Raw genomic sequence first — 23,607 nt, 5'->3', positions numbered from 1 at the left:
GTTACCTTTACTAACACTTCTAGGATGATAAAAGTAAATCAGTCTTGGCATTTCTTTTGAAGAAAACTATTTATGCAAAACTGCTGAAGCTATGCTGGGCCATTTAAAAGTTAAGTCTTAGAATATTTGTCATCTTTTAGCTACTATTTGACCATACAAAACTGTTTCTTACTGTTAGAAACAAGAAAGTTACAAAAAGTAGTGTTGATAACAGTTACTGAGACCTTATCCTAAGAGGGACAAAATGATTTATTTCCTGTAGCTATTTTCCTTTGCCTGCTGGAGGATCCCCTAGTGGTATTGGCTGCTGGTATCTTGCAGGGCATGAACTGCAGTGTTTGTATGACAGTTAAGAAATCTTTGGTACTGTATGCAATGGTTTCCTGTTTTCTGCATATTGTGGCATCCTATACATGATGGGTGCCATGAAATAACCATAACCTTAATGTCCTTTTTCATCGTGGTAGTGAAAATAGTAGTTCAGATAACTGACTCCCAAAATGCAAAATTTATGTTACGTTTTGTTTTTAATTTTACTGGAAGCATATCTAATAATAATAATAAATAATAACAGTTAAAAAAAAAAAAAAAAAAAGGTTAAAATGTGTTAGAGAAAAAGTTAGCTAACTAGTAGCAAAAATCAACAAATTGCAAAAGTTTAAAACATGCAGACCATTTCTACATTTAAGCTTGAAGCTTGTCTGCCAGTTGTCCTAGGGCTGAACTCTCTGGGAAGGATATCAGTATGGATTTCTTACTGCTGGTTCTGAAGAGTGGCACTCAATGAATGAGAAACTGTCACTCTGAGCACCTGGAACATGATCCATTGCTCAAGAGACACTGTGCATGTCTATGTCAGATGAAACAGTTGAGCTAAAGTCTGTGCCATGGCAGTGGAAAGAAATGAGAGAGGAAAAAAAAAAAAAAGGAGGAATTGTCACTAAATCTATAAAAGCACATTGATTTCAGGACAAGGATGGGACACAATATCTGTGCCTTTGTCTCAGTTTATGCTAGAGGGACATTAACGTTCTGCAACAGGTTTCTGTTCTGTGTGTTTGAGGCATGGGGACTGTGGAGTACATGTACATGTACATCAGAGCTCCTGTAGGGGGGGCTACACCTTACAAGCACAGATAAATGGCATGGTTATAACTATTTTCAAAACATGTTATGGAAAGAGATTCAAGAGATCATAATTTTGATGGAAAAAGCAACAACAAAAAGTAGTATACTTAAAGGGAGCTTTGTTTTGCTGTTTTTTTTTTGGGGGGAATGAAGCACACTAGTAATAGTTTGAAATGTTATCTGTATTCAGAAACCTCTAGAGGATAAGAGGTAACTACATCAATGAGAAATTTAACTGTTCCATCATAGGTTAATATGCTTATGATTTTTTTTTTTAATTATTTTTTCCTCTTCCCTTCACTCAATGTCTTTTCCTGTCTTAGCAGAATGAAAGATGTTGGATAAGTCATTGCACACAGTAGAGAGTCAGTATTTTAGAGGGACTGTAAAGCTTTTTTTTTTTTTTTTTTTTAACCTTTACTACTATGGAGAGAATATTAGAAAGCCTCTGTGATTCACTTTGTTTTACATTCCCCAGCTCAAACTGTTGAAAGCAGTACACAAAAGAAAGTGTGTGCTAGAAATTCACAGCAGTTTCATTTAGGCTCAGCATGTCAAAGTTACAGGTGTCAACATTTTTTTCAATTCTTTTTCTTCTCTTTTCTTACCACCAAATAGGGGGTAAAGTGCATGGAAAACTACTACATATTGTAAGTGGAAATTTTGCTGAGAATTTTTATTATTATCATTTTATTTTTTACTTGGAAAATTTTCTTTGGTGTCCTTATTTGATAAGTCTTCATTAATGTTATGTAAACCTGTGCTTGGTTTCTGGTAACCAAGGTATTACTTAAATTAATATAAATTAATATATTAATTATATTAATACATTAATTTAATTATTATTAATTAAATTAATATTAATTAAATTAATATAGAATTCCTGTTCATGGGGCACCATGAACAGGATGCACACACAGGACAGGACTGGCTTGGCAGTTTGCGCGGGCAGTTTGCATGGGGCAGCTCAAGCAGGGCAGGGAGAAGTGCAGGGAGGATCTTCTCCTCCCTTTACCACCTCCTTTCCCCTTCCTCTCCTTTGGGAGCTCTGTCTCTTACAACTTGTAATTCATCGTGGTGGGTACCCATCACAGAGGCCGGGCCGAGGCAGCAAACCATGCTGAAGGGACAGAGCCTCTCTGGGCTCATGTGGGCACCCAGGTGGATCCCCTGAGGGGTGAAGTGGCAGTCCAGACTGGAGACTGTGAGGAGTTCTGGAATCTGGAGGCCCCCCTGGGTACTGAGGGAAGAGAGGATTGTCATGTGTGCAGGTGTGCCCTGTTCAAGGAACTGTTTGAGCAGATGGCTGGACTGCAGCAAGAAATTGACAGCCTGAGGGGCTCCTGGGAGTCTCTGAGGGAGACAGATAGGAGGTGTCAACCTTCCCCTACTGAAGGCCAGCAGTCCCTTCCTAAGTCCCTGTAAAGGGTAGTAGCTGATCCAGCTGCTCACCTGCAGGACAGAGGGCTTGACAACCCATGAGAGGAAAGGGATTGGACTTGTGTCTCTGCTCAAAGCAGAAGGAGACATCTGCCCCAAACACCCATGGTGCCATCAACTCCCACAGTGTCCCTGGGTAATAGATTTGAGGCTCTTGGGCAGGAAAAGGATGAGGGTCTGGACAGCAGTCAGAACCCAGGCCTTGACAAGCATGTCAAGTTTGAGAGAAGTACAAAGCATAGGGAGCAGGGCTGGACGGGGTGCTGTCTCCAAAACAGTGCCACAATAAAAAAGGAGAGAGAGTCTTAGTGATTGGGGACTCCTTTATCTGGGGCACTGAGGCTCCTGTTTGCCATCTGGATAATCTCTACAGAGATTGTTGTCTTCCTGGAGCGTGTCAGAGACATCCTATTCTTGCATGCATTAAAAGGTGTGTAGCCAGCAGGTCAAGGGAGGTGATCCTCCCACTCTACACTGCCCTGGTCAGGCCTCACCTGAAGTACTGTGTCCAGTTCTGGGGGCTCCCCGCTACAAAAAAATCTCCAGGGATCTCCTGGAAAGAGTCCAGCGGAGGACAAAAAAGATGATATGTAGCCTGGAGCTCTTTCCTATGAGGAAAGGCTGAGAGACCTGGGTTTGTTCAGCCTTGAGAAGAGAAGACTGAGAGAGGATCTTATTAACATTTAAAAATATCTTAAGTGTGGGTGTAGTGGGTTCACGTGGCAAGGTTTTGGTAGCAGGGGGCCATAGGGGTGGCTTCTGTGAGAAGGATCTAGAAGCTGCCCCATCTTTGGGAAGGGCCCCACTGCTGACCAGAGCCAAGCCAATAAGCGATGTTGTTTTGCACCTCTGTGAGAGCATATTTAAGACAGCGAAAAAAAACACTGCACCACACAGCAGCTGGGAGAGTGAGAGGAGTAAGGAATAGCCTTGCAGGTGCCAAGGGCAGTGAAGAAGGAGGGGGAGAGGTGATCCAGGTGCCAGAGCAGAAGTCCTCTGCAACCTGTGGTGAGGACCATGGTGAAGCCGGCTGTCGCCCTGCAGCCCATGGAGTACCACAATGGAGCAGGGTTCCACGCTGCAGCCCGTGGAGGAGACCATGGTGGAGCAGGTGGACCTGCACTGACGGAGGCTGCAGCCTGTGGAGGACCCCTGTCAGAGCAGATTCTGGGCCAGACCTGTAGCCCTGGAGACCACGCAGGAGCAGGTGACCTGGCAGGAGCTGCTGTCCATGCGGGACCCAGGTTGGAGCAGTTTGCTCCTGAGGGATGGACCCCATGGTATGGACCCATATCTGGGGCAGTTCTGGAAGAGCTGCTGCCTGTGGGAAGCCCACACTGGATCAGTTCATCAAGGACTGCATCCCATGGGAGGGACCCCACAGCACAGGATATGAGAGTGATCGAGAAGGAGCGGCAGAGAAGCACTATAGACTGACCATAATCTCCATTCCCCCGTTCCCCTGTGCCACTCGGGGGGACAAGGTGTAAGAGGGTAGATGGGGGGGGAAGGTGCTTTTGGTTTCTTTCCTTTGTTTCTCACTTCTCTAGCTTGTTAGTAATAAGCAATAAATTTTACTGTCTCCTTATGCCAAGTCTGTTTTGCCCCTTACGATAATTACTGTGTGATCTCCTTGTCCTTATCTCAACCTTTGAGCCTTGTTCATCGTATTTTCTCCCCATTCCTCTTTGAGGAGGAGGAGTGAGATAGCGGCTGTGGTGGAGCTCAGCTGCCCACTTGAGCGGAACCACCACAGAGGGAGACATGGGGATTTGGCCAACCTGTTTTCAGTGCTTTGTGGGGACAGGACAAGGGGCAATGGACATAAAATGGATCACAGTAAGTTCCGCACCATCATGTTAAAGAACTTCATAGTAAGGGTAACAGAGCACTGGAGCAGGCTGCCCGGGGAGGTTGTGGAGTCTCCTTCTCTGGAGATTTTTAAGACCTGTCTGGATGAGTACCTGTGCAACCTGCTTTGTCAGGGGGGGTGGACCTGATGATCTCTTGAGATCCCTTCCAACCCCTACAATTCTGTGATTCAATAATATAATTAATTATACAATAATTAAGAATATCAAAGGAATTGCTCTAACTCTCAGGGAAACAGGGAAACACCAACCTTCTTTTCCTTCTTCTTGTCCCTTGACACCATTCACATAGTTTTTAAAAAATTACTATTACTTTTTCTCTTCTCTTCTCTTCTCTTCTCTTCTCTTCTCTTCTCTTCTCTTCTCTTCTCTTCTCTTCTCTTCTCTTCTCTTCTCTTCTCTTCTCTTCTCTTCTCTTCTCTTCTCTTCTCTTCTCTTCTCTTCTCTTCTCTTCTCTTCTCTTCTCTTCTCTTCATAAACACTACTCTTACTGATGCTAATGCTCACACTAAATCAATTATGTTATTATATCTGTGTCCCACTGATTTGGCTAACTTTTAAAAGACTACAGTTGTTTCACTTAAGGAAGATCAGAGGAGATGGAGCATTTTTCACTCTCCATATTTTACATGCTTCACTAAATCTCCCCAGAACTGGGAAATAAAGATAGATAATTCTGTATCTTCAATACAATTTCAGGGAGGAATTAGCTTTTGTTCCTTGTTTTTCTTCATGCTATCTTGACAGGCTTCCCTCTTCTACTTGCAGAAGCGCAACTCAAAAAAAAAAAAAAGGTGCTTTAAAAAACGTTATTTGGGCATATGCATATATTTATGTATGCTCTTTCTGGGAGTAGTAAAGCCATAAAAATACTATGGATGCTTAGAAACATGAAATCATAGAATAGCTTGTATTGAAAGAGAGTTCCAGCCCTCCTGCCATGGGCATCCACAGCTTCTCTGGACAACCTGTTCTAGTGCCTCACCACCCCCAAAGTAAAGAATTTCCTCCTTACATCTAATCCAGACCTACCTCGTTTAGTTTAAACATTACTTCTTGTCCTATCGCTGCACTCCCTGATAATGAGTCCCTCCCCAGCTTTTCTGTAGGCCTCCTTCAGGTACTGGAAGGCCTCTATAACGTCTCCCTCTTCTTTAGGCTGAACAACCACAACTATCTCATCTTGTTGTAGGAGAGGCAGAAGATAACAATCAGCATTATGTTATTAAATTACAATCAGATTATGTTATTAAAGCTTGGAATTAATTTCTTTGTGATCATTCTCTCTTGTCAGTTTGAAAACAGAAATAAGTTACAATAGTTCTGGATTGCCATCGGCTCTGCTTTTGTTCTTGCAGAGAAGGTAAGAGCTTGCCTGGCACCCGTTCATGGACTAATTGACTTTGAGAGACCCTGGAGGTTGCAGCATTTTTCCTTACTGTGTTTTTAAATATGACTTCTGAATCCAGAACAGAGCTGTAGAATTTTTTTTCTACTATTATATTTTTTTCTCTTTTCCTGTTAAAGTTGCTCTAGCAGGACAAAGAAAGCCTTTAAAAGCACAAAATGCCCATCCTATGAAATACGTATTTTGTTTGCTGATTATATACTTCATTTTGTTTTCCTCAACCATTATTTTTGAAGGAGTAACTGAAAAGGTGAAAATGTTTAATATAACTGAAGTTTCACAAAGTCAAAATGCCAATGATTTCTTTCATCTGTACTAGGATTTACAAATGGAATGGGGCAATACAAAATGAAACAAAACAAAAGTGTTATTGCAGGAAAGTACAAATCCTTTGTAATTCTTACCCACTGCATTTTCAGCAGAATGCCAAAGTCAATAGCCTACAAATTATATTGTACTCAGGGTACTATATTTAATGGCCCTTTCTGTGATAAGAATATCAGTCTACGAGCAGATGTCCATCATGCTTTGCCTTTTACTATAAAAAATATGACATATATTGTGCCTTTATAATTTAAAAGACCAGTATAAAAGGTAGTAAATGAACAAATATGGCTTCATCATCAAGAAGATCAGTAATTAATATCATCCTTGGTTTGATGATATGGAAGCTGAGGTGTTAAAACTGTACCCAATCCACAGTCAGATTCAAAGATCCCATTGGGGCTGAAGCTGATAATTCGTGCATATCTACCTAACAGTTTCAATACAGAAATCAAATATCCATTTAAAATATCATCACATTTGACAAAGCAGAGCTTTCGTCTTTCTCCTGTTCCACTTGTGTTGATGCAGTTAGGGAGTGCATTTTTATGCACTGTGCCAAGGAACTGCATGTGTCACAAAGTTAGGTAATTCATATCTAATAACATAGATATGAAAATATGAAATTCTGGAATTCCTCCCCATGTGACATCTTTTTTCTTTGCTTCCAATGATGGTCAATAGCTTGTTTTGCTTGTTTGTTTATTTGTTTGTTTAGTTGGTTGGTTGATCAGTTAGGTTTTGTTAAAGCTGACTAGCCTTAAGAGGTAGGAGAGTGCATTAGATAGAAAATCAGACAACTGAGTTGGGATTCCTGCTTTCTTGGGGAATTTTAGTCCCATATTTAACATTATTTTAACACACTGCTTCCCATTTAATTTATTTATCATTAAGAAATGGTAAAAGGCAGTTAGCAGTCACCCTTCCTTCTTTCAGCTTTTTTATTTTATTTTTTTTTTTCTAAAGGAAAACCTTTTCCTTGCTGCTTTATGTATCATTTCAAAATGATATATAATAAAAAGTCTACTATGGTTGATAGATGAGTTTTTCAGCTAGTGAAAAATAATGAAATTCCTTTTTACCTTCAGACATGCAGAAAAAAATGTTTAAATAATTCAGTTTATTTAATTGAGAGATAAATAATTAATATGTTCTTGTTATTCACCTTTTCATGCATTTCTATTACTGCAGCAATTTGTAGAGTGGAAAATTTACTCTCATCTTTTATTTTATTTTTTTTCTACTTTCCTTATTTGGCTTCTTTTAATTGAAATATAAGCTTTTCAAAAATAAATTATGGAAACTTTAATAAAGAGAAAAGCTTGTTAGATATTTAAATGTATAAATCTTACTCATATGACATCAATTGTATCATTTTATTTGTGACATCAGGTTTGTCTGTTGGAATTTCATATTTCCAAACAGAAGGGAATGTAAAAGTTCTAATTCAAAGCATCAATCACAGAAAATGAACATAACCTAATGTCACTGCTGAATCAGGCCATCAATTTATTGCTTTGTAAAAGCAATCAGCAAGCTATCAAGCAATAAAGTGTATGAGATAAGTGCTTCTTTTGAGACAGCACAGCCATTGACAATGATATACTGATGGAGAATAGCAACTATTATCCAGCATAGTATGCCTATTACTTGTAAAAAGCTCTGAACTGTTCAACAGATGTGAAATATGTTTCTTATTATTATGGACCAATCTAGTTTGCTTAATAGCCTTGTATGCCACTTAGATTTGCTGCCTTATTTAATGAGGTTATATTTGCACTTTTTTTTTTTTTTTTTTTTTTTGAGGAAAGTATGACTTGAGAACTGATTTTCACTCAGTTTTCTGAGGAACAATGAATATCTGAACAGTGTTTATTTCAGTGTCTTTTGATGGAAAGTGCTAAAGGGCAAAAGCAGAGCTATTCAAATCCTATTGCTGTACTACAAGAACAAATATTTTAACATCATGCTAACAAGATGCACCTGAGTATTTCATAGACATCTAATATGCAGGTATTTGATAGTGATTTATTTTTCTTTATTTCCATCTTCTGTTTGCTCTTGATAAAAGAGGGAGCTAGAAAAAGAGTAAAATAGCATGTAATTAGCTTAATTAGTAATTAGTGATGACGAGGTTTATAAGCTATGTTGGTACAGTGAACACTGGAACTGTTATCTGTGCTGGCCTAGAACTAACATCTCTAGAACTAACAATCATGTCTCTGTAATTGGTGCTGGGAAAAGAAGATGTGGCCTGTGGGACAATGAACTATTAGAAATAAAATATTTTAAAAGTCTTCACTACTCTGAAGGATTACTTTGGTAGTTGGCACCACATAGGTAAATTAAATTAAATTCTGATAGCCTCTGCTATCAGAAAGTCTGATGAAATTTCCAGTAGAATTTTTAATCACTACTATTCTCATTGCATTAAGATTAGCTGCTAGAGGTTTACTTTCTTAATGATTAGTAAAAATCTCCATAGATTTACATTTCATCTATGATTTTACATCATAGAATCTCCAGCATATTCGTAAAATGGTTTTGATCCTGTGGAATTTGTTGTCCCATTTTAAGATCATATATTATACACCTGTCTAAATGACTGTGGATTGACTCACTGTTTTGTTCTATTTTTTGGTAGGATTTAATGTTGGAGTTTCTATATAAAGAAACTTTAAATGTATTAATAATAAATAAATGAAATATTTTCCCATATAATTAATACATGGGTTTGTTAACTTTGAAACTAAATCTTTTTTTTTTTTTCCATTTCTGCTATAAAAAACTAAAGTGTATATTCAGCTTCCATTTGCAAATATAAATGAATTAAGCATTACACAATTCCATTGTGAATAAACAATTACTATATAAATTAAAAAAATTAAAACTGAAGAATAGATATGGTAACATTTTCTTATAGTGGCATAATTAATGGTGGCAGGCTACGAATTACTGATGCTCACATTAAGGAGCATTAATGATGCTCCTTTTCTTTAGTCATAAACAGTTCTTAAAACACACTTTTTGATGAGCGTTTAAGCACTGTCTAATGGTACATCAAGTAACACAAATGATAATTTTCTCACACTTTGCTCTTTCTCAGGCTGGAGAGAGAAGTCCCTGAAATTCTGAAATAAACTGTGCTGTGTTCAAAATCTTAATTTTATCTATTTAATTTATAGATTTGCATATATATGTATTTTAGGGAAGGTAAGATGAAAAATATCCATTTTGATCTTGCTGCTGAAAGTGATGATTTTCTATGATATCCAGACAATGTCACTCATCAGTTTTTGATCATCCCCTGAGGAAATTCTAGGTACTACACAAATGACTCTATGGTTATTGTCCATTTCTATTGTCCCCTAGTGTTAGATTTCATATTCTAAGTTCCTTCACAGTTCTGTAGAAAACTGCTGATGAGCATGGGAACAGAAATGCTTGTTATTTTATAATTCTGGCCATGAAAGTTCAATAAATAGAGGTAATTAAAATGAAATTTCCTACTGTCTGGCTAAAATTTCTATTATATATGTGTAATTCAGTAGTACTACACTACTTGAATGTTTGTTTTATAAAATTCTGATCAAGTAACTAAATTATAATGATAAACACTAAAAAAAAAATAAAAGTGAAATATTTATCTTAACTGTTTTAATTTAAAGTAATTCTCTTTCACCTTCCATTGAGTTTGTTCTGTATAGGAAGAACTGATTACTCTTGTAACGCACACACACAAAAGAAAAAAAAAAAAGGACAATTTCGTTGGTGAGTACTATGTATCAAATTTAAGTTGTATAAATCTCATTGAATAAGCTCTCTGTTTTCACTATGACTGGTTCAGAATTAAAATCAGTTGTTAGCTAGGTAACAATGTTAGGTAAATAGCATCTAGCTAATACGGATTTCTTAAATATAGAGGACCCTTTGAGGTCTTGAATTCATGAATCTGCTTCTGACAACAGGTGGGGGCCCTTGTTAGAGTTGTTATTTCATCTATCCATGTCTTTCTGGAGTTAAATGGTTTTATCAAGAGGTTGGCTGATTGAAGAAAGTATATTGAATGTTGTGACTTGATGTCAGCAACGGACTTGATGTCAGCAACGTTCCTGGAACAGAGGGGAAGCTATCCAGGAAAGTCTTTAAGAATTATATTTTAAAATGCTCTTTTTGAACATTCTGATATGAATCTGAAATGTCATTCCAAGGTCCCTGGGCACATTTTGCATTCAAATAATTTCTAATATATTTGTCAAAATAAAATAAAATAAAAATCTACTATTAACTGTCCACCACAGGCTTTACCAATTTTTTTGCCTCTTGTTACATTTAACCACAGTATTTCTTTCTGCTTAATGGCAAAGGAGCAGCTAAGTTCACGCTGTATGTCTTCTTAGTTTATGTGCTAAGAACCTTATTAAAAATCAAGTATGCTTTTAATGTAGTATTGTTTGAAATTTCAGTAATGAACATGTCCGTCATTGTCAGACTAAGAAATATATTTTCATTATAAACCTTATTTCCTGAAGTACATATCCAGAAGTAGCTAAAAATGAACAGATAAATAAAAGCACTGGCACACCAATGACCAGGGCAACAAACTGATTATCTTTCATGGAGTGGACCAGTAGGCTCCAAAGGCTTGGATCCTCTGTGGAAAAATCAAAAAAATTGCTAAACATGACAGTACAAACACAAGCATTGCCAGTATGAATCTTCAGTAAAGATCTGTTTGATGATATACAGTGCAATCCCAGCAATTTTGTAAATTACACAAAACTGGGAGGAGTGGGTGATATACCAGATGGTTGTGCTTATGTCCAGAGGGATCTCAACAGCTAGAGAAATGAGGTAACAGGAACATGCAGTTCAACAAAGAGAAGTACCATATCCTGCATGTGGAAAGGAACTAACCCCAGGCACCTGTACTTTCTGGGGGCCACCCATCTGGAAAGCAACTTTGCAGAAAAGAACCTGGGGATCCTGGTGAACACAAGCCAGTAATGTACACTTGCTGCAAAGAAGGCTAATGGCTTCATTAGCCATTAACATAGCCTGGGCTACATTAGAGAAATTATTGCCAACATGTCAAGAAAGGTGATCCTTTCTACTCAGCACTGGTGAATCCATACCTGGAATACTGTGTCCAGTTCTGGGCTCTTCAGTACAAGAGAGAAATGGATATACTAAAGAAACTCCATTGAAGTACCATAAAGACAAATGAGGGACTCATGATGATCGAAGAGAGTAAGATGAGAAAACTAGTGGGTTGAGGTATTATTAAGTTAATTAATTAATTATTTAAGGTTTATTAAGTGAAGCAAAGTTGCAAGTGGAGGCAAAACAAGATAGGAATTCATTCACTCCTTCCCACTGTCAGGCAGATGTTCAGACATTTCAAGGAAAGCAGGGCTTCATCACGTGTAAAAGTTACTTGGGAAAACAAACATTATAACTCAGAATGCTTTTCCCTCCTTATCCTTTCCACAAGCTTTTACTGCATAACACAGTGTTGTATGGTATGAAATATTCTTTGATCAGTTGGAATCAGCTGTCCCAGCTGTGGCATCCCCCAGTTTCTTATGCACCCACAGCCTACTCACTGGTGGGTTATGAGAAGCAGGGAAAGCCTTATATAATCGTTGTTCAGTAGTAACTAAAACATCAGTATACTATCAACACTGTTTTCCTCACAAATCCAAAACATATCACTATATGAGCTGTTATCAAAACAAAACAAAATTAACTCTGCCCAGCCAAACACAGTATGTTTGCTAATACTAATATTTGTACTTCTAGTGTTCAGAAGTTTTTGTCTTTTCCATGGTGGGACCAACCTGTGAAATCTACTTTCCACTCCATGGAAGAGAATTGGTTTATTGTGCTGTTGTTTGGTGTGACGGTGATTGTTTAATTATTTGTTTACTGTTGTTTATTTGTTTGTTTTTCTATTTTTAACTATTTTTCATAGAGAAAATGAAGTTTATAATGAAAATAAGAAAATAAATGTATTTCTTGCAGTGTTACTAAGCACCAAGCAAAAGTGACTTATTTCTCTTTTCTTGATTTATTAGAGATTTTTTTTTTTTTTTTTTCTGGCCTTAAATCTGCATGCTGATGTCTACAAGCATACTTTAAAATCTTTTATTTCTTTAGCTTAAATATCTTGGAAAGAAATTGAAACTCCTACCAAGAAAATGTTAAGAATGATGGGAAAAGAACATATATATGTTTGTCCCGTGTCTAGAACTGAACATATTAAAAAAAGAAGAATGCCTTACCTCACAGGAAAATTTAAGTCATCAAATTCTTAAATATTTAAAGTAAGTTTTTTTGTTTTGTTTTATTTGCTACTCAGAGAATTAATACTTCATAGAGAAACTAAATGAATCTACTGTTAGGCATGTTATGAAGAAATAGATGATGGCAGAATGCTTCCAGTTTGTGCAATGATGTATAAAACAAATAAAGTATATAAAAGTTGTAAATAAATGAAGTATAAAAGCTTGCAAATGAGATGCAGAAGATTTTGTGTAGTTTCATTTATACCATAATTCTGGGAGTTAAATAGTGAGAAATGGTACCCCATTTGAAGACTATCAATGGGAAATCAGGAGAAAGTTTTAATTTATGAATGTTCTGCATATTTCTCCACAACAAAAGAACAAGAAATGTAACTGTTTGTCACAAATGCATACCCTTTTGATAATCATTATATGAATGTTTGATTTATATATCAGATTCTACAAAGAATCACACAGTTTTTCCTCTCTTTAAATTTCAGGTTATGGCTATAAACTTTGGAGGTTACTGATTCTGTTCACTGTGCTCTAGCTTTTAGAACAATCCTTTTAAAAACACCTGAATATATGCTTCACATTTGTATGACTCAATTTTGTACTGCAGCTGCAGCTTTGGCCTGTTTTCTTAGGAAAGTTTTTTATACCTCCCTGTTTAACTTCCCAGTTTTGCGAAGATAACAGAAGAATTAGATTAAGAAGTTCTTCAAATTTTAGCAATAGGCATTTATTGATGACAAATGATGAGGCCTTCATTTTGTGAAATGGCTTACTTGGAAACTAGCTTTTGCAGAAAAGGCATCTACTTTATCTATCTGTAAGCCTGGTCTTGAGTATGAGTGTCAGAAAGCCCATACTGATGCCATTCAGAGGCCTCACTGTAATATCATCTGTAATAAATATAGGTTAAAACTGATGGATGATTCTATCTCTGGGCAAAACAATAGAGTGAGCACTTAAAGTTCCTTTCAGACAGTGTTCACTCCTTCTCCCCCTCTCCTTTCCCCTACTTCCTTTTCTTCCTTTTTTTTTTTTTTTTTTTTAATACTTCTCAAGGACAATGACATTTTTTTCTCCTTACCAGTCCCATGAAATGTCTCTGCCGTGTTTTTAATGGTTGGTGTAAATATATCATCCATGTAACACTTTCTCAATAGTCACAGCAGCCCTGTATAATGAGGATAATTTGAGAATATTTTTAATGGTTTTATTTTTATTTTTTTTATTGGAATTCATCAGTGCTGCTAACCCACCACAGCTGAGAGTACAAAGTCTCTTTTAAAGCAACTAAATAAAACTATTTTTCTATGAACAAGCTTAAAGAAGTCAGACCCCTTGCCTATGTGTACTTTTAATATGTCTATGTATACATTCTAATACAACAAGAAGGAGAAGGCATGTGACGTTTAAGTTGCTGAATAATTATTCACTGATATAAACGTTTATCAGTGTAACATTTGTACAGTATTTGTATATGTTTTTCTCAACATTCAACAGAACTCCATAGAGTGTATTTTGTGTCACTAACACATACTAAACACAGTGCTTGTCAACTGGATGAGCAGGTGATTTTTTTAGATTTTTTTGTTTTATAGATCTTGTGTCATAAAGTAGGCTTTATGCCCTTGATTCTTTCAGTACCTTTTGATTCCCCCCACTTTATATATATATATATATATATATATATATATATATATATATATATTCTATTCCTATTATTTCATTACTTTTTTTTTCCCTTACTTGGAATTTTTGAGAAATATCCTAGTAGTCATTAAATTCCTATGCCTTACACACATAACATTTTCATACTTTTTTTTTTTTTTTTTTTTTCCAGATTTCTAGACAGATAGCCCACTTTGAAGATAATTTATATGTGCAGTAAAGGTAAAGTACCTTCTTGTGTAACAGTAGACTTAAGTGATATAGAAAAATGTAATATGATGCCACAGCTATCACATCTGTAAGCAGCTTTTATGCCTCATAATATGATTGCTATTGTATTTAAAGTCAAAATAATTATGTGCCTGAGAAAATGGCCTGTAGTAAACAAACTTCTGTGGCATAAGGAGAAAAGCAGACATCTAGTTAGAAAATTTCATAATACCTAGCGTGCCAGATAGTCATAGTTCTGTCTTCACTACTTCACCATAAAATTATAGCATATTTATCCTAAGATCTTTTTTTCAGAGACATGAGTCAATAAATTTTTTCCTGGGAAGATTCAAATAAATTCAGGGAAAGGGGAAAATATTTTTTCATCTTTACCTTAATCATTTGTACTTATGATTTACCATTGAAATGTCTTCATCTCCTATTTGATATGTCTTTTATATGCTTTTGATATGTTTATATGAATGTATTTTATACATCGAATGTGTTTTATATGTTTATATAAATGTGTAGAACTGAATCAGCAAGACATTAAAAACTATTGTGATGGTTTTCTTTAGATTCGTGTTCATAGTTCATGTTTCTTGAGAGTATCTCTGTGATAAAATATTAAAAGCATTATTTTTGTTCTTCTTTCCCCTTAACATACCTTTCCTGGGTAAGAAATTTTTCTCAGAACAACTACTTTTTAATAGGAACAACTAAGAAACAAAGTAACTAATTATCAGAGATTAGAACTGACAGAGACAGGTAAACCAAGACTGGGAGATGTATTTGCGAGTTTAGTTTATTTGCTAGAGGTCTAATTATAAGTGAAGATAGACACTGTGTTAGTAGTTACAGGGGTTTTGTAACATTTCTAAAGTAATTACTTATCAGGAACAAGTGTGCACCCTTGAAATCTGTGCTACTGCAAGGTCTTTCTTCATTAATGTACCTACTTGATTCTACAAGGGTTTCTTATCTGATCACAAGATTGATTTGAAGACCAGCATCTGCTTAAATTCTTTGCTCAAGAGAGAAGACTTAAATTCACTTAAAGGTGTTTGGAGAACTAGCTGAAGTTTAGTAAACTTAATATACAGAAGTTGTTAGAGGAAATAAATTTTGTTTGTTTGCTGTGTTTTTGTTTTGTTTTTCTTTCTTATTCTATTTCTCTGACAAAATATAGTGACAAAGAATCCTTCTAAAAGAAAGTCATATCAGAGAAATGCTTTGGTGTTTATAGGTGTATTATTTCCTTGATAGGGACCTGAACCTTGTAGAAATATGAGAAGCAGATTTAATTATTTGGTGGAAGGCAGCCCCCATTCATAGATGCTTTTCTCTTCCTCATACATGTGTTGTATGCAAAACTTACTAGATCCCATAAGGCTATGGAGCTGTCTCCACTCCTCTTCCTCTGAGGTCTCACAGACTGAGGGTGTGGGAAAGGTGTTTATTCTATTACGAACAGGTGCATTGGCTGATTTTATAAGACCTGAAGAGATGTTTTAGAACTTTGATAATAGATATACAGGGTTTTAAATATCCTGTTGGTAAACTGCTCCAAGGATCCGGGACTTACTCAAATCCAGTTAAAGGAAGTAAAAAGCAATAGTACTCTGAGAGAAAATTTGACAATACTTGAAATAACTACATGTGACAAATGAAACCTCACCGTAATAGAACTTCAAATTAAATGAGTTTCATTACAATCATAAGTTCGTCTTGTGTTACTTACAGATTAATTACTATATATTTAGTTATTTATTGAAGGTCTGGTACTGAAATACTGAATAATCACTGCAAAAATTAACAGTCAAGAACATTTCCGTCATCACTGATGAAGCCCTAAATTTGAGGCTTTGGTATGAACATTTTCAGTAGTTGTAGTTTTTGTTTGTTTGTTTGTTCATTTTTCAGAAAGTAACCATCAATTAATGAAGAACACAAATAATCTTTGCAAGGGAGTTTTCTAAAGCTGTACATTTTATTCTTATAACGTTCAGGAAGTAGATATGTAGAAGTATTACAAAGACCTGGGAGCAGTGTTTCCTTTCAGTTTCCTCACTATTTCCCAGAATTTGCACAGGAAATTCAGCTGTATTTTGGATCCGAACATGAACATTTTTACTTGTTTTGATTTTATTTTTTTCTGCTTTAGTCTCATGATTTGCCAGGTCAATGGGACTCCAAGACTGCTGTGTTAGGTAAGCCATAAGGTTGTTTCAAAGCTGTAGTTATATAGGAAAAGCACAGAGTTCCTGTCAGCTTGATTAAAATTAATGGGGTTTTAAACCTTTACTAGTTTTGTTTGTTTGTTTGTTTGTTTTCCTATACCCCTAATACCACCTTTCTCACTTTTTCACCATCTACAAACCCCAAGATTTTCCATACATGGTAAGTGGCAGAACTGAGGATTCGTTCAAAATGGAGACAAAACCAGAAGTGTAAAAGCACTCTAGATTCTCTTTCCATTGCCAAAGTTTCAAGCACATACAGTGGCAGAGTCTAAAGGTACTTGTAATTCTCTAAATCAATTCTGGATGAAATTATAATCTCCATGTATTTATGGTAGTTAGTCTGACACTGAGCAGTTGGGGTGAGCAGTTGGGATAGGACCAGAGTTCTCATTTCACTAGGTTTCACCATTTTTATTCTAAGCCAATTACCACTCCTAATTTCACAATGCTATTTAAATTTGTTAAAATTCAAAAATCTTACTGATTCATGGCTTTTGCTTTTACTTCTTAAATCTAAATCAGCAGTGGCATTAATGAAACTTGTCTTTCTAACAAAAGAAAAAAAAATGTTGTCCACAAAATGTATTATTCACCCACATATCTTCCCCTCTCCCCCAGTCAGGAAAAACATATTTCTTTCTGTCCCTTGCTCTGTCAAGGAATATCTCCGCATCCTCTGTCTAAATGAATTATGATCAATTGAATTATGATCAAATGAAATACGATCAATTTTGGCCTCATTCTTTTGGTAGCAAATAACCTAAACACTTAGCTGAACCTTTGCATAAATATATTCATATAAAGTTTTCCTAGAAAATTTGAAATGAATGGGAAAATAATGTTAACATCTCTAATGAACAGTCTCAGAAGCTTGTTAAAATACTGTTCAAACTTGTTTTAATATTTCTGATTTTTTTTTCAGTAAGCATTTTTACTTTTTTTTTTTCTTGTTTCTTTTTTATCAGTATTGTCAGAAACATCTATTAATTACAAGCATATTGAGCATCTAGTGGAAATGAATATGAAAAAAAAAAAGAAATTGCAAAGAGCTTCAAATTCATTTTAAAACTTAATAACAAATTGAGGGAGTTTACTGACTCTCAATCGCAACTGAGACATTATAAAAATGTAGTAAGGGTTTTAGGGGAAAATAAACTGCCTTGGAAAACCACAGTAGGTGTTTTAAAAAAGTGGGAAAATTTGAACTGGGAATTCAAATTAAGTTAGATTATACAAACAGGCTGCAAATACAGAGAAGAGCCTCACAATGTGTAGTCAAGATAGAATTTTTCATCTGAACTCTGAAATCCCTAAACTACCAAAATCTGCTTTTGGAAACCAATGATTATTTATTATAAGTATTATGAAATAATAATAAAATGACAAGCAGGATAGATATTTTTAACTTTAAAGTTGTCTTAATAACATTTAAACCTGGTTCTCATGACTGCAGTTAAAATTTCATAAGATATTTTAGGGCAAAGTTTGACATGTAGTAGAAAATTTCTTAAAGCAGGTAGTTAATGCATGTATTTATGAACATTAATATTGTCTGAGTAGCATCAAAGATTTATTTCTTTTAAAGTCCTTTTGATAATAGATCTGTAATGAATATTTCCTTCTTTGTTTAACCTTCCATTCCCCCATCACAGACAGAACCTCCCAGTCTTTCTTTTTGTCATGTTTGCCTCCATCACAGACAAATATAAGTTCTGTTAGTTTTTGTCATAAAATGAAATGTTCATATTTGCTGAAGCTGATCTCAAACAGTGATATTTACTTTAAAATACACAAACGCATTCAAAACTTCCCCTACCTTTAGTTTTGACAGATTTGTGTATAGACATAGAAATTCTCATACACAATAGAAGAATTGTATTATGAAGCTCTTCAAGAGCAGACATTCACAATAGATAATATTAATGTTTTTACCCTCTGCCCTGTAAATAATGTCTAAGAATAATCTTTAAGTATGATGATGCTGGAAGTATTTAACATAAATAAATAAACAACCCATAGGAAAAAACCAAATGAACAAACAAACAAACAAACAAAACAATATATATATATAAATTATATATAAGGAGGGTGGTTATAGTTGCCTAGTGTCCTTGGGTAAAGCAAGATATTTGTTGTTTTTTTTTTTTTTTTTTTGTAGCAGAAGTGAACATGTGACCCTGTACAAACCAAATAATTAAGGGAGCAAAGAGCTAACACTGTCTTCTTTAAAGGCTCTTGTCTACCTTGGGACCTTCTGTAGTAGTACAGATGAGTTGTTGTGGAAGATGACACCAACTGTGTGGTACAATCTGGAGGGAAGGGATGCTATCCAAAGGGATGTTTACAGGCTTGACAAGTGGGCTGATGTGAACTTCATGAAGTTCAACAAGGCCACATGCAAGGCCCTGCAGCTGTACCAGGGGAAGCTCAAACACACACACACAGGCTGGGCAGAGAATGGATTGAGAGCAACCCCGAGAAGAAGGACTTGGGGGTGTTGGTTTATGAGAAACTCAACATAAGCCAGAAGTGTTGAAGGAGGTGATTCTCCCACTCTGCTATTGTGAGAAACAACCTGGAGTACCGCATTCAGCTCTAGGACCCCCAGCATTAGAAGAACATAGACTTGTTGGAGTGAGTCCAGGGTAAGGGCCACAAAGATGATCAGAGGGCTGGAGCACCTCTCCTATGAAGACAGGCTTAGGAGCTGGACTTGTTCAGTCTGGAGAAGACTAGGGAGATGTTACAGCGGCCTTCCAGTACTGAAAGGGGGGCTACAAGAAAGCAAGAGAGGAATTCTTTATTGGGGAGTGTATTGATAGGAAAATGAGTAACAATTTTAAACTAAAAGATGGTAGATTTAGGTTACATATTAGGAAAAAAAAATATTTATTCAGAGGATGGTGAGGCACTGGAAAAAGATTGCCTAGAAAAGTTGTGGCTGCCCCATCCCTGGAAGTATTCAAGGCCAGGTTTTTTTAGCTGGGTCTCTGAGCTAACAGATTAAGTGGAAGGTGATATAAAATTAGAGAATAGTCTTTTGTGTCTTTACAAGATAGTTAACATTGTTGGTGTATGTATCATATGTATCCTTTTCTGTGCATGTATCGTATGTATCCAAGGCATAAAATTTTTTGATGCCGTGTCCTTACAGCATTAGAAATGTAAATCGCACAGTCATAAAAGAAACAGAATTAAACATTTCTTATGTAATATTACATTGTTATATCCTAAGTTACATAATGACAAGTTAAAGTGACCACCTGTCTAACAAATGTATTAGAACTATCTAGTACTGGAAGAAATGAATCTGGTACTGGAAGAAAAGACACCAGGTCATATTTATCAACATCAGAAGTTTTTATAAAGCTGAATATGTGTTTTCCTGTTGCTCAGATTTTTGAGACCATCCTGATGTCAAACTGCTGTTAGATATTGCAGTTCCTCTCTCATGTACTTAGTGTTTTGTGTATAGATTGCTTTACAAGTTCTGCTTATAATGAAAGGGATGTATCATTGTTCTATATGTGTACCTGTTGCTAGTTGACAGGCTCCAGCTGAGCAAAATGTTATTACTTTGTATTTGAAAAAAAACTAATCAATTTGGAGCTCAGTATGAGAAATACCTGTTTATCAATGAGTTCAAAGCATATTACTGCATGCTTGTGAATGAAGCCTTTAGATGGTATACCAGCTATAGCACTTGCTTCTGAGGTGAACTCTGGCTAGATATCACAGCAGAAATTTTGCTATTTTGTTTCATTTTCTGCTGTCATATATGTGTGTGTGTGTGTTGTTTAAATGAAATACAGTTTATTTATCTAGAAACCACATTTTTCACCTCACATGTTTGAGTGTGGTCTGCCGGTCACTAGCTTTGGTACACGCAGTGGTGTGCAACTAATGTTCCTCACATAGCCAAAATTTGTGGAGTCTGAAACCTGCTGAGAGAGTAACATTCTGCACATTTACTAAAATACATAAAATGAAAGGTCCCCAGTGATAATCTACTTTTTGAAAATTGCCATTATATTCTTCTATTCTTTTCTATAATGTATGTTTCCCTTTATGAAGTTATTGTATGTTTCCATACAAAGCAAGTTCTGTACCTGAACATTACTTTATCAGTTATTCATGTAGAACCCTGTGGATGGGTCACTGAACTTGTGCTCTTTATTAAACTATAAATAATTGAACAATTCAAAGAAGTCTATAATGCACTTCTGTGTACAATAAAATGAAAGACAACAGTATAGAATCTTCATGTTACTTTCTTCAATTTTAAATTTTATTTGTTAATTTATACCCAGAGTATTTCTTTTACTGAAGATGAGAAAAAGAAATGGTTGAAAAAGAAAATCTGAGTAATGTTCAAAACTGAAACAGTGACTCTCCTATGAATTGCTAGTCTATAGAAGGTAGACATTTTAAATTTGATTTTTGGAGACTGGCTTAGTTTACTTTGATAACTGTTTCTATTCTACACTTCGCTCTTGAGTTGGAGTTGCTCACTGTGAAAACCAGTTCTGGCTGTAAGAGAGCTATACTATTTCCTGGTCTTTTAGACAATCATCTCCCATTCAGGGGAATTGGTGATATTAAGTACTGTTCTGATGTTTTGAGATGCAAATCTAAAATTCCCCTTCCCCCTTCCCCTTTCCCTTTCCCTTCCCTTCACATTTCCCCCTTCCCCTTCCCCTTTCCCTTCATATTGCAGTTCTTGCAGTTCTTGAAGTTCTTGCTCTGATTGTAGACTGGGCAAGAAATTTAGTGTTAGGAACCACTGAGGTATATTAGACATGGTAGACTTTCAGTGAATGAACCTAACCATAACTACATTCCAGGCTTGGACCATTAATGTTGGCTTTCTAAAGTAACATGTTTTATTCATTCCTTTATTCATTCCCCTTCATTTCTTAGGCTGGGACAATCTGGTATCTGTGGTTGTTTTTTTTCAGGGATCTGTTATTGTTTTAATTCTACTGATCCATTCTTTGGGATATAGAACAACTAGTAAGTACATTAATTTTTAACAGCACTAGACACAAATAGAGTATTTCTACTTAGTCTCTCTCTTTGGACTTATTACAGATATTCAAGAGGAAGTCTTTTTTAAAATTTTCTGCTTGCACTGTAATAATCTCAAAATTGCAGAAGTAAAATGTTATGTGTTTTTTTTTTTCTTCACTGAAAATCTGTTCTTGAAATTTCCTTTTTCAAAACTAGAAGAATTAAAAGAGAAAAAAGATCCTCCTTATGCGTTTGTGTGCTATATGTACTTCTGCAGCTGACTGTATTTTGTGTATTTTGTTGTTTTCACTTAAGTCTCTTCAGAGCTATGGTCAGAGGGTAGAGCAGATTAAGGTTCAGTGAAGTTTTGATTAAGGTGAGACTTTTCTATTTGTATAAGCATTATTCTCAATATCTGGTTGTGATTATTATTTTTTTTTCTATGCATATCAGCCTTCTTCAAAACATTGGCTTTATTTGGTGAGTTTTCATAGTAATGACTGTAAATAGAGAACTTCTCACATAATTAAGTAAACACTCATTCCCTACAGAAATAGAGTTAAAACACTTCACACATACTAGAATGACCATATTAGTTACTATGATTGTTTTACTGACTTAATCAAGTTCATCTGGCTATAAAGATGATATGATTCTAGTGGACTTTTATTCCTCAAGCATTTCTTCCAGTACAGGTCAAAAACAGCAAACTGTAAAACAACGTAATAATCTGCTTTGTTTGTAGGATTATGCAGATTGAAACCTCCAGAATACAGTTACAGAGGAAAGCAAAGTATTTGCCCTTCCATCTGGTCTTGTTTCTCCCGCTTACAATCAAAGTATTTAATGAAACTCTATACTACATTTCAATTTTAGACACTATTTGCAACATCCTAATGCCTGAGGAAAAGACAATTTTATTCTACTTTCTGATCTTTGTGTGTCTCATGAATGAATGAACAACCTGTTTTTTTCTCTCTTTGCCTAAAACAATATTTATTGCTTAAGGCTGGCTTTGTGCCCAAGTCACTAGAGTAACACTACAATCAGTTCTTACTTTGCTGTATATATGTAATGGAAAACAAAACAAAACAAAACAAACAAAAAAATGAATAACAATGACAACAACAAAAATAACTGTTGAACTGCCAAAATAGACTACTGAAAGTTTCTTAAAAAACAAAAACAAAGCAAACAAAACAATATAACAACAACAAAAAAATGTTTATTACATCTTCGTTGAATGCTGCTGCTCTCTTACATTCCAGCCCATTAGAAATATTTCCTGGCAATTTTCTTGTTTCACTAAGACAAGTACAAAAAGCAATAGCTACAGATGCTGAGTAAGGAGAGCAAGAGCAGACTTTGCAATTTAAGCATGTTTCCCCAACCCAGTCCCCCAACCTCTTGCTAATGTACCCTCAAACTATGCTTGGTCTTTGGCAAGGAAGTTGAACATGAAAAATACATGTTCTTAAACCATTTGCTTTTGATGCCATTCATCTTTTTTGTTTTCCACTAGTCTAGTGGAAAATGCAAGATGTTTTCTGAATTGAATTCAGAGCCCAGGCTTTGTATAATAGAAAAGTTTGTAGAACCTCTCATTTTCACTGCCAATATAAATAAATTGTTGCATAGTGAGTAATAGGCATATTTAGGTTTCACATGAGAAAACAAAGGCTTTTAGTTCTTATTTTTGAACTTTACAATTGTTTTCTATGATCTCGTGAACTTTGTGATCATTTTCAGCATGCTTACTTCATTTATCATGATTCATTTACCCAGGCAATAGTGTTTGTAATGAGCCTGTGTTTATGTATTTCCTGTAAACATGGAAATATTTCTCTCCTCATATTTATGCAAAATATTCTCAGCATCCACAAATCAAGCTATTTCAGTGAACTGCCTCTTTCTCCAGTGGCAGGACTTTCTGCTCTATTTATTGGAAATGCTGTCCTGTTTATCACCTCCTATGCAGGATCATCATCATATAAGAAACCACTTAT

This window comes from Anas platyrhynchos, chromosome 2, assembly GCF_047663525.1.
Source record: "Anas platyrhynchos isolate ZD024472 breed Pekin duck chromosome 2, IASCAAS_PekinDuck_T2T, whole genome shotgun sequence".
NCBI classification, from domain to species: domain Eukaryota; kingdom Metazoa; phylum Chordata; class Aves; order Anseriformes; family Anatidae; genus Anas; species Anas platyrhynchos.
This window is presented reverse-complemented; position numbering follows the sequence as displayed.